Raw genomic sequence first — 13,942 nt, 5'->3', positions numbered from 1 at the left:
GTTCTGAGACTGTTCCTCCACTACTGATTAAAACTGGGGTGACAGGTGTTGGGAATAAGATTCATTTAGCCTTCTTATAAATAGTTGACTTTAGAACAGTGGTTCTCAACCTTCTGGCCTTTTAAATACAGTTCCTCATATTGTGACCCAACCATAAAATCACTTTTGTTGCTACTTCACAACTGCAATGTTGCCACCGTTATGAATCGTAATGTAAATATCTGATATGCAGGATGTTCCTAGGCGACCCCTGTGAAAGGGTTGTTTGACCGCCAAAGGGGTTGCAACCCACAGGTTAAGAACCGTTGCTTTAGAATTTGGTCCCTACTTTAAACCTTTCTGGACCACAATTGTTACAACTTTATATTTTTAAATTCATGAATATAGATGTCCTGAAGGCTGGGACAACCTGTGGAGGCAAATGACTCTTAGTTGGCCAGGAAAAGAAGGCAGAGGATGACAAGGGTGCAGAGAAATTTTACTAAAAGCCTGGAGGGTCTCCTGAAAGAAAAGATCCTTAATTCAGCACAGGCAGGGGCAGGGCCTGTAAAATCTCTCCTCTGAGAAGCTGTGAGCCCTACCCCTTGTGGACTAAAGGGGCCACACGCTGACCTGACAAGCTCAGGGAAGGCCTGCGTGGCAGCCTAGCAGACTCAGAGACCTAAAATAACCACAAAGGATGGTCTGAAATTAAACTTTGACTAAACGCAGTTATGGTGGGCAGTTATGTCCTAGGCCGGTATCTTCACTGACAAGATCAACTTTGATCCTTACTGAGCCCATTTGCCTTTTTGCCTCTAAGATAACATTCCTTTGAAGTGTCTGGGTAACTTGTAACTTCCCCTTTTCTGGAACCCCTGGGGCATAACCAAATGTTCTGGGCGCCAGGACAGATACTACAAATTCCTTCATTATCATGTTGATTGATCCTGCACCCACCTAAGTATGTGTCCATCATTTTACTTTTTACCCTATCACAGAGGTTTCCCTGCTTCGCTTAATCCCACCTCCTTAAATCTGTTACCAATGAATTTCATGTATAAATACGGATGTAACCCTGCCATTCTCCGGAGCACTATCTCAATTCATTGAGGTTCTGCTTCCCGGCATATGTCGACAGTTTGGCTCAAATAAACTCACAAAAATTCTTTACAGGTTTCAATGGTTTTTTTTACGTTAACATTAATTGGCGTAGTCGGCAGGATTCCAAAGCAGCTCACCCAGGACCATCCCTTGGACTTTGACTCGGTGCTAGGATCCAGCAAAGGGCCCATTGAGCCCGCCGGTTCTCCGCCCATTGGGTGAACATGGGTGAGTTTCTCTTGGATCCAGAACCTTCCCTTCCTTTGGTCGAAGGTCGGACTTTATTTGAGCTGTTTTAAATCCTCGAGGTGGAACCAGGGTTGATAAGACCCCAGGTTAAGGGTTCAGAGCAGAACCCAGGGTAAGGCAGGATTGGAGGAAAAAATGGGAGGCTGGGTTTGATTTCGGCTTTTTAATTAAAACGGCTTTCTGAGAGTCTGAGCAAAAAAGAAAACCTTCACTGTATAAATGGCTTATCTAGGGGGCCACCTTAAGGCTTGGTCTGCCCGGGCCCTAAACCTTTCCTGTGGTTTTAGACAGCCAGGAGACAAACTGAGGCCACATTTGACCCACTGCATAACATGTCTAGAAAGTTTGCTCAGACTACAGATATTCAATAATAAAAATTTAACATGGGAAATTGTGCCTCCAAGGCCAGAAACTCCCGAGACACCAGCCCTCATTTAATACTACTGATAGGAAGCCTTTACTTGCAAGTACTTTAAAATATTAACTGAGAAATGGCTAAAATGCAGTTTGTTTGGGTACCTATGTTAATATTTTGCATGCAGAAATTAGAAAATGCCGGCTCTGAAATTAAACTGAATGAGTACATGGGAAGCATATCTTAATTTGGAAATTAGAAGCTTCTAGAGAAAAGCATAGGAAAAATTTTTTCTAATAAGATGGAAATTAATAAAATTTTAGAGACTGTCTCAGAACTATTTTGAAGTTAATTAATGTCTACACCCTGTTTTTCCCTAAGCCCATTGTTTGTTTGTTTTGTTGAATAGTCCATTGGGAATATACTGAAATTCTAGAAAGGGGAAGTTCCTGAACCAGGGACAAAAGACACTGCTTTGGTAATTTTTAATGCTGGACATTCTCTGGTGTAAACTTTTAGTGTGTTCTGTGCGCCTATATAAGAGTGTTGATGTTTTTGTGTCTTTTTGTAGTGAAATAGGAAAAAATTTAAAAATATCTTTCTATTAATCATGACTTTGGGAAAAATACGCCATTTGAGTCATTTGCTTTAACTTCCCCAAAGCAGGATGTGGGGAAGGGGAGAAGGGAACACATGGCGATCCAATATAGATGCCTCCTCCCCAAGTATTCTAATTTAAAGTCTCCTTTGAAAAGTTTTACAAAATTTAAAAATGCGTCTGGTACTTCTGTTCACATGTAAAGAGAAAAGCTGGTTTAAAACTAATGCGCGCAATTGTCCTGTTTTTGGACATTTAGATAGAGTTTTGAACTGGACTCTCTTCACAATGTACAGAATAAAACCCAAGACTGATTATTTCCTAAAGAAAATGGCGAATTTTACCCAGGGAAGAAATGCAGGCTTGTTCTAGCAACAAGCCTCCAAAAGAAAATTCAGTAAAATTGTCTCTGTTACAAAAATTTGCCAAAGTAAATGCCTTAATAATAATAATTGGATTTGAATCTCAAGAAATTATGTAACTACAAATTTGCTTCTTGACTTTCCCCAGAGAAAAATGGTCGTTTTAAAGTCAAGGGCTGGGCCAGGCCTGTTTGCCAGCCTCAGGTATGGTTTTCCAGAGCTGCTGGGAACTTGAGACCTTAAAGTTTACTGAATCAAACGATAAAAACTTATGTCTAGGTATTTTGAAGTGACATAATACATAATATTGATAAGCCATGTGCCTCATTTTAAAATCCTACATATTATTTATTCTTTATGTGCTGAAATCCTAATTGAGTCTAAAGGTATACAAATTTTATATTCTCTATGTCATCTTACAGGGATTATTACTTACCAAAAATTGTTGTCTTGGAAGGTTAAAAGCAAAGTTTTTATCAAATCTATAACCATGCTACTTTTAAATTTTGTCATTTGTGGACAGCTTTATTCTGATGCATTTGTAGGTATATTATATGTTTAGAAAAACCCATGAAAAGGACTCTGACTTAATCTAAATTGCAGGTTTGTAAGCAGGTCATATTTTTGAACTGGATGAAGATTTATAGAAATTCAAGGAATAACTGAATTCAAAACCTACTGGCAAATAATCGGGATAAACAAAAATAACTATGGGACTAAATGAATTAAGGATAATTATTCTTATGACTGTTTAAAATATTGTTGACTTTTAAATCTTTTGTTTCCCAAATATAAGGAAAAGTAAAGAGCAGACATTCTGCATTGTAGGAACTAACAAAATTGGTAACAGATTCATTTCACAGTGCACTCCCGGGCGACGAAGATTTCAAAGATCATGGCTTACAACCAGGAGATTTGGTGTGTTGGAAAGGACACCAAATAAAAGACTCTCTTCAACCTCATTGGAGAGGACCTTACCAGCGGAGATTAAAGACTTTTCAAGGATGAGAAAAAGCAGAGGTCTTTCAAGGATGAGAAGTTGCTGACCACGGAGGCAGACAGCTATCCCAAGATGAGGCAGACAGCTATCCCAAGATGAGGCAGACAGCTATCCCAAGATGACGTCAAAAAGGCCTGTATACTCACAAACTGATACTGCTAGCTGTGGTGATTCAAAGTTTTTAATGGGGAATGTTATCTGTCTTTATTGTTTAAATATGTCTTTGTTGTTTAAAATTATTTAGCTAGTGAAATTTCTGTTTGTGTCTCTTAAAAAATATGAATGTATTGCTAATCTGAGGAATGTTAATTATTTACATGTCACCTAAAAATTAAGGCTAAGAGTTCTAACTAGCTGGAAAGTATGGCTTAGGTGTGATGGAGGAAGGTAAAGAGAAATACTTAATGGAAGGTCTGAGGCATGGTTATGCATTTTTGAAGGACATAGAAAGAAGGTTTGAAGGCTAATTTGAAAGTGTGAAATTTATGAAGGTTTTGTATGTGATGAGAAGGAAAAGAGAAATGTTAAAAGAAAGTTGAATGCATGATAGGCCAGTAAGCTGGAACAAGTAGAATAGGGAAAATGAGCAGAAATCCTATCTTCCTTAAACCAACGACAAATGAAGTTAGAAAATAAGCCTTATTTTGATTAGTTCTTTTAGAATGTATGTTAAGGAATTTTAAAATTGCTCAAACCTTGCTGCCTTGGGTCCGGTTCTGCGTGTGTAAGAAGGGACAGAGTAAGGTTTAGCAGCAGGAGTGAAGAGGCAGGCAGGGCAGGAGCAGGCCAGAAGAAGCTGGCAAGGCCATCCAAACCACCCAGGCGCTATCGGCCAGAGCCGCCTGAGGCGGACCTCCTCGGACTGGCACCAGCTGACTCTGACTGGGACAGACTGGGCTCTTTCCAAATGGGCCCCCATGAGCCGATGGTCGAAATGAAAATCAGGGGCCAGACTGTGAACTTTATGGTTGATACAGGGGCAGAGCACTGGGTAGTTACTCAGAAGGTAGCTCCCCTCTCAGGACAGGAAGTCACCATTATTGGAGCTACCAGGACCACAGCTGCAAAATGTTCTGCCGCCCCCGTTGATGTCAGTTAGGCGGCCACCAGGTGGTTCATAAATTCCTGTGTTTGCCAGAATGCCTGTACCCCTTTCTTGGACGTGATCTCTTACAGAAATTACAAGCCACCCATAAGCCTGTTCGAGACGCCCTGCGAATGCCATCTCTGTACATCCTTTCCAGCCTGGGGACTCGGTGTGGGTAAAGAAGTTCACAACCCAAGGACTCACCCCAACTTGGAAAGGACTATACACTGTCGCCTGCAGACCTGGCTACACCACTCCCAGCTCCTGCACCAGGAAACGGCCTTGACCCCGGCAGCCAGCGGCCTCACCCGTGAGAGCCAGGAGGAGGCTCGACGTCCGCAAGAGTGGAACTGGACTTCAGTGAGGACAGTACTAATGGGGACCATGGCACTAGGGCACTTGGTAACTGTAAGAACATTTTTTTTCTAGCCAGTGAGAAAGTCCAGGGACAAGTGGGGCTAGATGCACAAGGGGACAGAAGAGCAGGAACAGAATAGAGAATGCCCCTAAAAGAAGTGGGGTGAGTAAATGAAAATTAAATGTGCCAAACTGGCAGTTTAGAAAAAATTAATTCGGTCAAACTACTTGTAGTTAGGGAGCAGTACAATCCCCTAACTAATGAAGATGAGTCCAAGATTTGACTCATGTACATAAAACCAGTGGGGAATGAAGTATGGTAGCAACCATTTCAGGTGGAAACTGTAGTTTAACTCTAACCCTGTTGTTTGGCTTAACAACATAAAAGTTACTTTGATTTTCTAAATTGTATAAGTCATCCCATTCCATTGAAGGCCTTACTGATTGAATGACTCTCCCATTGATTGTGATTTTACTGGTTATCGAAGCACATTCTTCTGTACCTGGGAAACAGGACAGCACAATTACCCTAAATTGTTTTAGTGGCCACAGGTGGTGCGTACCAGCTGACTCAGTGGTCCCGAGACCAGGACAGCACAATTACTCTAAATTGTCCTGACAACTCAGTTGTCGGGAGACCCGAGGGCTCTAGATAACATGCCTAAGTTTAACCCAGGTTACCCAAGGACTCTAGATAATGCATTTCTGTCAATTCAGTGACCCCGAGACCCAGAACTATAATTAACATGCTTAATTCTGCTTCTGTAAACTGTTCTTTTGCGAACCAGGTTCCTCATTCCAAACCCTGGGATGTAATCAATACCTTTGTGATTTTTGTGTTCATGATATGTAAATGTTAAGTTTTATACTAGATGCAGAAAAGCAAAACTTAAGACAAACAGCAAAAAGACTCGGATCATGATGGCTCAAAAATTAGAAATGATCCAGAATATTTTTTAACAAGGACATATAGGACCTGACTGCCTCCCATTTACCTGCCCTTTTTTAAATAATAATAATTCGACCTTAAATGCCATCTAAGGTTATGGTCTTGTTCCATCCCCAGTGGTCCACCTGTTCAGCAAGACATGCTGACACTGAGACATCCTAGGAATGAGCCTTCCTAGCACCGTGGGACTCCATTATCCAACCAAAAGGTTGGTCATCAATGCATCCTTTGGATTGATTTATGACCAAAAGGGGGATGTGTGGATGAAAGGGGCCACACGCTGACCTGACAAGCTCAGGGAAGGCCTGCGTGGCAGCCTAGCAGACTCAGAGACCTAAAATAACCACAAAGGATGGTCTGAAATTAAACTTTGACTAAAAGCAGTTATGGTGGGCAGTTATGTCCTAGGCCGGTATCTTCACTGACAAGATCAACTTTGATCCTTACTGAGCCCATTTGCCTTTTTGCCTCTAAGATAACATTCCTTTGAAGTGTCTGGGTAACTTGTAACTTCCCCTTTTCTGGAACCCCTGGGGCATAACCAAATGTTCTGGGCGCCAGGACAGATACTACAAATTCCTTCATTATCATGTTGATTGATCCTGCACCCACCTAAGTATGTGTCCATCATTTTACTTTTTACCCTATCACAGAGGTTTCCCTGCTTCGCTTAATCCCACCTCCTTAAATCTGTCACCAATGCATTTCATGTATAAATACGGATGTAACCCTGCCATTCTCCGGAGCACTATCTCAATTCATTGAGGTTCTGCTTCCCGGCATATGTCGACAGTTTGGCTCAAATAAACTCACAAAAATTCTTTACAGGTTTCAATGGTTTTTTTTACGTTAACACCCTGAATGTCCCAGTCAGACAAGAAAAGTCACAAATAGCTTTAAATCTACCCCAGAATTCCAAAATTTCAACCTAGCACAGTGAAATCACAGAGCAAATCAAAGTTCCTAGTACACAAACATAGACAGAAATTGTATTATTTAGGCGGGTGATTCCACCTCTGACAGAGAGCAAGCACCCTTGGGAAAAGAACCCAGCAGCCGCTCGGGGTGTTTTGCTATCCGTCAGAGCACTACGCCCTAAATCAAACGTGTGTTTTTTCTCGCAGACTTCCACACTTACATGAACAAATAATTATACCTGGGTAGACATGCAAACATCAAATAAACATCTGCACTTACACCCTTTCAGTGAACAAGTACCTTTACAGTCTTGGGATCTTGAGCAGATAACAGGAACACCGCCCAAGTCCCCTGATGGGGGCCTGACAGGAACAGATGTGGGGCCTCCCTTTCCCACATCCCAGGACAGGATTCTCGACCCATGTCTCGGCCAGACAGAAAAAGGAAGGAAAGAACCCTTCAATGTCCTCCAAGAGGATCTCAGCAAAACAACAAAACCCAACAGACTAAATGCAGTGGACTCACAAACACGACAAACCAAAACCAGGAAAACCAAAGCCAAGAGGAGCCCCTGGCGTCTCGGGGGCACTTCACGAAGGGAGAAGCTCTGGCTGCGTCCGGCCCTCCTCGCACTCCACCACCAGTGACCGGTCCCAAGACTCACCTCTAGAGGATTTCTCAGGTGACGCCTATGAATTTTTTTATTTAGGGACGGGCCAACGTCCCCTGCCCGCTCGCTGGACCTGAAGAGTTCTCCAGGGCCCTGGAACTTCTCAGGGTGCACACTCCCTAGAGTCCCCCCAGGCTCTGCAACCGGTCCGGCACTAGAGGCGCTCAATCTCGCTGGGGAGCCTCCAAATGTTGTGATGTAGCCCGCGAATCTCACAAGGACGCCTCACAAAGTCGAATTAAGGAGTCACATTACTTCCAAATCTGGGACTACGAGGGGGCATTTCGCTTTCCCAAATCTCGGTGTCCTCCCAGCCCCAACATCAGATTTATAGGCAGAGATCACAAAGGTATTGATTACATCCCAGGGTTTGGAATGAGGACCCTGGTTTGCACAAAGCAGTTACAGAAGCAAGATTGAGCCGATTAGTTATCTACAAAGATTAATTATAGTTTGGGGTCTTGGGACCACTGAGTTGACAGGGACACATTATCTGGAACCCTCAGGTCTTGGGATAATTGTGCTGTCCTGGTTCCCAGGTACAGAGGAATGTGCTTTCTAAAACCAGGATGACCACAACCAATGGGGTATTCACATTACAATCATAAGGCATTCAATCGAATGGGATGATTTATATAATTCAGAAAATCAAAGTAACTTTTCTATTGTTAAACAAAGCAAATAAGTACAGAAGCCAAACAGCAGGGTTAAAGTTAAACTACAGTTTCTACCTGAGATGATTGCTACCATACTTCAATAGTATGGGATGTAAATGCCAAACCCATTTTGGGGTTGTGATACACAAAATAATGTAATAGAAAAAGAAAAGAGCTCTAGCCAGTTTGGCTCAGTGGGTAATGCGTCAGCCTGAGGACTAAAGAGTCCAGGGGTTCGACTGCGGGTCAAGGGCACATGCCTGGGTTGTGGGCTTGGTCCCCAGTAGGGTGGGGTGTGGGAGGCAGTCGATCAGTGATTCTCATTGATTTTTCTATCTCTTCCTCTCCCTCTCCCTCTCTGAAATCAATAAAAAAAAAATATATATATATATATATATATTTTATTAATTAAATCTTTATTGTTCAGATTATTACATTTGTTCCTCTTTTTTCCCCCCATAACTCCCCTCCACCAGTTCCCACCCCACCCTCCTCCCTCACTCCCCACCCACTGTCCTCATCCATAGGTGCACGATTTTTGTCCAGTCTCTTCTTGCATCCCCCTCACCCCTTGTATTATTTAGGCGGGCCGATTCCACCTCTGACAGAGAGCAAACACCCTTGGGAAGAGAACCCAAGAATAGCCAGTCTACTCCCTTTCTATGCCCCTGATTCTATTATAATCACCAGTTCATTCTGTTCATCAGATTATTCACTTGATTTTAAGATTCACTTGTTGATAGATGTGTATTTGTTGTTCATAATTTGTATCTTTACCTCTTTCTTCTTCTTCCTCTTCTTAAAGGATACCTTTCAGCATCTCATATAATACTGGTTTGGTGGTGATGAACTCCTTTAGCTTTTCCTTATCTGTGAAGCTCTTTATCTGACCTTCAATTCTGAATGATAGCTTTGCTGGATAAAGTAATCTTGGTTGTATGTTGTTGGCATTCATCACTTTGAATATTTCTTGCCACTCCCTTCTGGCCTGCAAAGTTTCTATTGAGAAATTCATAGCTGACATTCGTATGGGTACTCCCTTGTAGGTAACTGAGTTTCTTTCTCTTTGGCATTTTAATTATGATGTGTCTTGGTGTGGTCCTCTTTGGATTCCTTTTGTTTGGGGTTCTCTGCGCTTCCTGGACTTGTAAGTCTATTTCTTTCACCAGGAAGGGGAAGTTTTCTGTCATTATTTCTTCAAATAGGTTTTCAATATCTTGCTCTCTCTCTTCTTCTGGCACCCCTATAATTCGGATGTCTTGAAACTGTCCCAGAGGCTCCTTATTTTTGGATTCTTTTTTCATTTTGCTTTTCTGGTTGGGTGTTTTTTGCTTCTTCGTATTTCAAATCTTTGACTTGATTCTTGTAATCCTCTGGTCTGCTGTTGGGAGTCTGTATAATATTCTTTATTTCAGTCAGTGTATGCTTAATTTCTAGTTGGTCCTTTATCACAACCTCGAGGGTCTCATTAGATTTCTTGTAGATCTCATTAAGTTTATCAGCAGTTTCTAGAAAATTCTTGAAAACCCTTAAAAGTGTGGTTTTGAACTCTATATCTAGTAGTTTGCTTTCCTCCATTTCTGTCATTTGTGACCTGTTTCTTTGTCTCCACATTTTTTATGCTTCCCTGTGTTGATAAAGTGGTTTTCTGTGCTGAGTGTCCTCTAGGGCCCAGGGGTTCAGCCTCCCCAATTACCTGAGGAGGACACTCTTGGTGTACTCCCTTGTGGTCTTTGTGCACAGTCTTGTTGTAGTGAAGCCTTGATTGTTGTAGGTATCACTGGGAGGAATTGACCTCCAGGCCAATTGGCTGTGAGAATCAGCTGTGTCTGCAGTGGGAGAACTTCTGTGCTGGAGACACCCCTCTGGGGCAAGACTTGCTTCAATGGGGCTTTGGTGCTCACTGAGTCTGCCCCCTGAGTGTGTCCTTTATGGTTCCACGGAGCTGCAAACTCCATGGTCCTACTCTGACCTCTGGGTTTCCTGGCTCCTGGATCCCTAGGGAGGTGCTAATCTAGACTTTGCCTGAGGCTATCCAGCAAAAGCCTCCCTACAGGGCTTGGGTGGGGCGGGTCCCACGGGATCAACAGGGCGGGGTTAGCAGTTATGGTTGCTCTCAGTCCTGCCCTCAGAGGCTCTGCTTCTCAATGTCCCGGTAATCGCTGCAAGCCTATTGGAGAGAAAGCTGCCCTTGAGTTCTGACTGATGCCAGACAGTCCCGCTTCTCCCATATGAGTCTGGGTCCCTAGAGACTCGCCCGGAACTGAAGCTCAGAATCTGAGACTCCCTCCCAATTGAAAATGACAACCGTGCCCTCAGCCGCCAGCCTGCTCCACATGCACCTCCGCACCTTAGTATTTTACTTCTGCACTGCACCTCCTCTGAGTCTCGGTATGCTTTTCTCTTTCCTTCTAGTTGTAGAATTTCCACTCAGCCAGCCTTCCTGTGGTTCTGGATGATGTCTGTTCCATCTTTTAGTTGTATTTTTGAAGTGTTTGTTCGAGGCAGCAAACTCCGGTGTTTATCTATGCCGCCATCTTGGTTCCTCCCCCCCCCCCCCAAAAAAAATATATATATATATATTTAAAAAGAAAATTTATTTTAGTGTAGTGAGGTTTCATATTTTTCAACCTACACATTAAAAAAAAACTAAAGAAGTATATAAAAAATAGTAATAGATGCTTTTGATGAGGTTATTGATGCCCCCCTACTCCACCTCGTTTTGCATCTGCACTTTGGAAATCTCAAAGCACACACAAAAATGAAGAAAATATTCAGTACTATGTCTCAAATTCAACAACAATATATGCCAATCCCACTTTGAATATAGCTTCATCTCAATTTTCACCCCACTCCTGAAAACTAGAGACCCGGTGCACAAATTAGTGCACCAGTGAGGTCCCTCGGCCTGGCCTGTGGGATTGGGCCTAAACTGGCTTTCCAACATCCCCTGAGGGGTCCCAGATTGCAAGAGGGAGCAGGCCAGGCCGAGGGACCCCACCGGTGCATGATCAGAGCTGGGGAGGGACCACGGGAAGGCTCCAGGGCTAGTCTTGCTCAGTCCGGAACAGCAGAATCCCAGCAGCAAGCGAACCAACTGGTTGGAGAGTCTGCCCCCTGGTGGTCAGTGGATGTCATGGTGAGCAGCCTGAGCATATCATTAACACATATGCTTTGATTGGTTGAACAGATGACCACATAACTGGACACTTAACATATTAGGCTTTTATTACATAGGATTATTTAGGGGGCTTTTCAAAGTTTCTCTTGTAAATGTTTTCATGAAAAGGCAAGTCCTATTGCACAGTAAATATTGTTAGTAAATAGTAAAATATTTGCATGTTTAATTACATCTCAGAAATCCTTATCCCAGAAAGGACTTCAAACAGTTTACAACATAAAGTGAAATAAGGTAAAAGGAGTTTAATATGCATAAAGGAACAGAGAAATAAGGGTGGGACAAAAAATGACCAGTAATAAAAGTGACTGTATCACATGATAACATTATAAAGGCAGTAAATGTGGCCAGGGTTTGATTTTTAAAGATTGACATTCGACCCTTGTTAATTTTATAGCTCGTAGTTTTTATGAGATGTTGAAGGGACTTAATAGGATTCTTTTTTTTTTTTTTTTTACAGAAAAATATATATATATATATATATATATAAAATATATTTTATTGATTTTTCACAGAGAGGAAGGGAGAGAGATAGAGAGTTAGAAACATCGATGAGAGAGAAACATCGATCAGCTGCCTCCTGCACATCTCCCACTGGGGATGTGCCCGCAACCCAGGTACACGCCCCTGACCGGAATCGAACCCGGGACCTTTCAGTCCACAGGCCGATGCTCTATCCACTGAGCCAAACCGGTTTCGGCAATAGGATTCTTATTAGTAAAAGGAACTTCTGTCTGTCTGGATTCTTGGTAAATGGAAACTATTGCAAAAGTTTATCTTTCATATAATGAGTTTAACAGATCAATAAGGGAAGATGAACACCTCAATACAAATTAGGTAAAACAAATCCTGTAACAGGAATGTTGAACCTCATTAATGAAAGCAAATAACAATGCCTCATCATTTTCACCCATTTTACTGTTTTTTATAGTATTCTGTGCCGATCAAGTTTGGGGTACCTAAATTGTTTCAAATTTTTAGGTAAGAAATTGGCCTGTATTTATTAAAAGCATTTAAAACTAGATAAACTTTGATATAGTGATTTCACTTCTAGAAATTTGAGGAAATAATTGCCATATCTGAAAATATTTATCTAAGCAAGCATGCTCTTTAGAGTATTGCTCATGAAAATGAAAATTTAGAAATAACCCAGTTTCAAAACCATTTCAGTATGGGAAATCTGCAGCACTTTGCAAGTAGGAAAAAAATGCCACTAATTATAAATTTGAAGAGGTTACTCTTGCAATGTCAGGAGTACCTTAAAGAAAATACAGTACATTTGAAAAGCATAGCAACCTCTATTTTGTAAAAACTGCTGTTTGAAATTTCTACTAGACACAGACAGTCCTCTGTTCTGTGAGTTAATCCTGCTGTGATTGGCTTCTGTGAAACACGCCTGCTCTCAGGATAGGGAAAATAAGCCCAGCTGTCTGACCTGCAGGCCGCTCCGCTGCCGTCCTAGCTACCCCCATGCCAGGTGTCTCTTAGCTATCTGTACTCAAGGCTACTGAACTGTGTTGTACTCAAGGCTTCCTGCGAGAGACCTGATAAGCACATATAGGGCTCTTTTGAAAACTTGCAAAAGGGACTGGAAGCCCCATACTTAGGAGGCAAAGACATTAGAAAAATATGAAAAGGGAAAGCTTCCTCCATGTTCTTGCTCAGACTCTGGGAGCAATATTCCTCTGACCCTGCCGGTGTAAAAAAGACTCCAAATAGCCGAAACCGGTTTGGCTCAGTGGATAGAGCGTCGGCCTGCGGACTGAAAGGTCCCAGGTTCGATTCCGGTCAAGGGCATGTACCTGGGTTGCGGGCATATCCCCAGTAGGAGATGTGCAGGAGGCAGCTGATCGATGTTTCTCTCTCATCGATGTTTCTAACTCTCTATCTCTCTCCCTTCCTCTCTGTAAAAAATCAATAAAATATATTTAAAAAAAAAAAAAAAAAAAAGACTCCAAATAGCCCTCGCCGGCTTGGCTCACTGGATGGAGTGTTGCCCTGCGAACCCGAAGGTCCCAGGTTCCTCTCTGGTCAAGGGCACATGCCCTGGTTGTGGGCTCCATCCTGGGACGTGCAGGATGCAGCCAATCCATGATTCTCTCTCATCATGGATGTTTCTGTCTCTCCCTCTTCCTTCCCCTCTGAAATCAATAAAAATGTATTTTTAAAAAAATATATTTTATTGATTTTTTACAGAGAGAACGGGAGAGGGATGGAGAGCCAGAAACATCAAAGAGAGAGAAACATCAACCAAGGTACATTCCCTTGACTGGAATCGAACCTGGGACCCTTGAGTCCGCAGGCCGATGCTCTATCCACTGAGCCAAACCAATAAGGGCAATAAAACTGTATTTTTTTTTAAAAAGACTCCAAATTAATTTGGCTTGTTAAGGCGTCTTGTGTTCATCTCTCTGTTACAGTATAACGCATTATTTATTTTCCATGCAGAAGAGCCCTAACCTTTACCTTACTGAAAGGGA

Source organism: Myotis nattereri (genome assembly GCF_964212035.1).
Source record: "Myotis nattereri genome assembly, chromosome: 6".
Taxonomy (NCBI): Eukaryota; Metazoa; Chordata; class Mammalia; order Chiroptera; family Vespertilionidae; genus Myotis; species Myotis nattereri.
The sequence above is the reverse complement of the archived record's forward strand: the minus strand, read 5'-3'. Positions refer to the sequence as shown.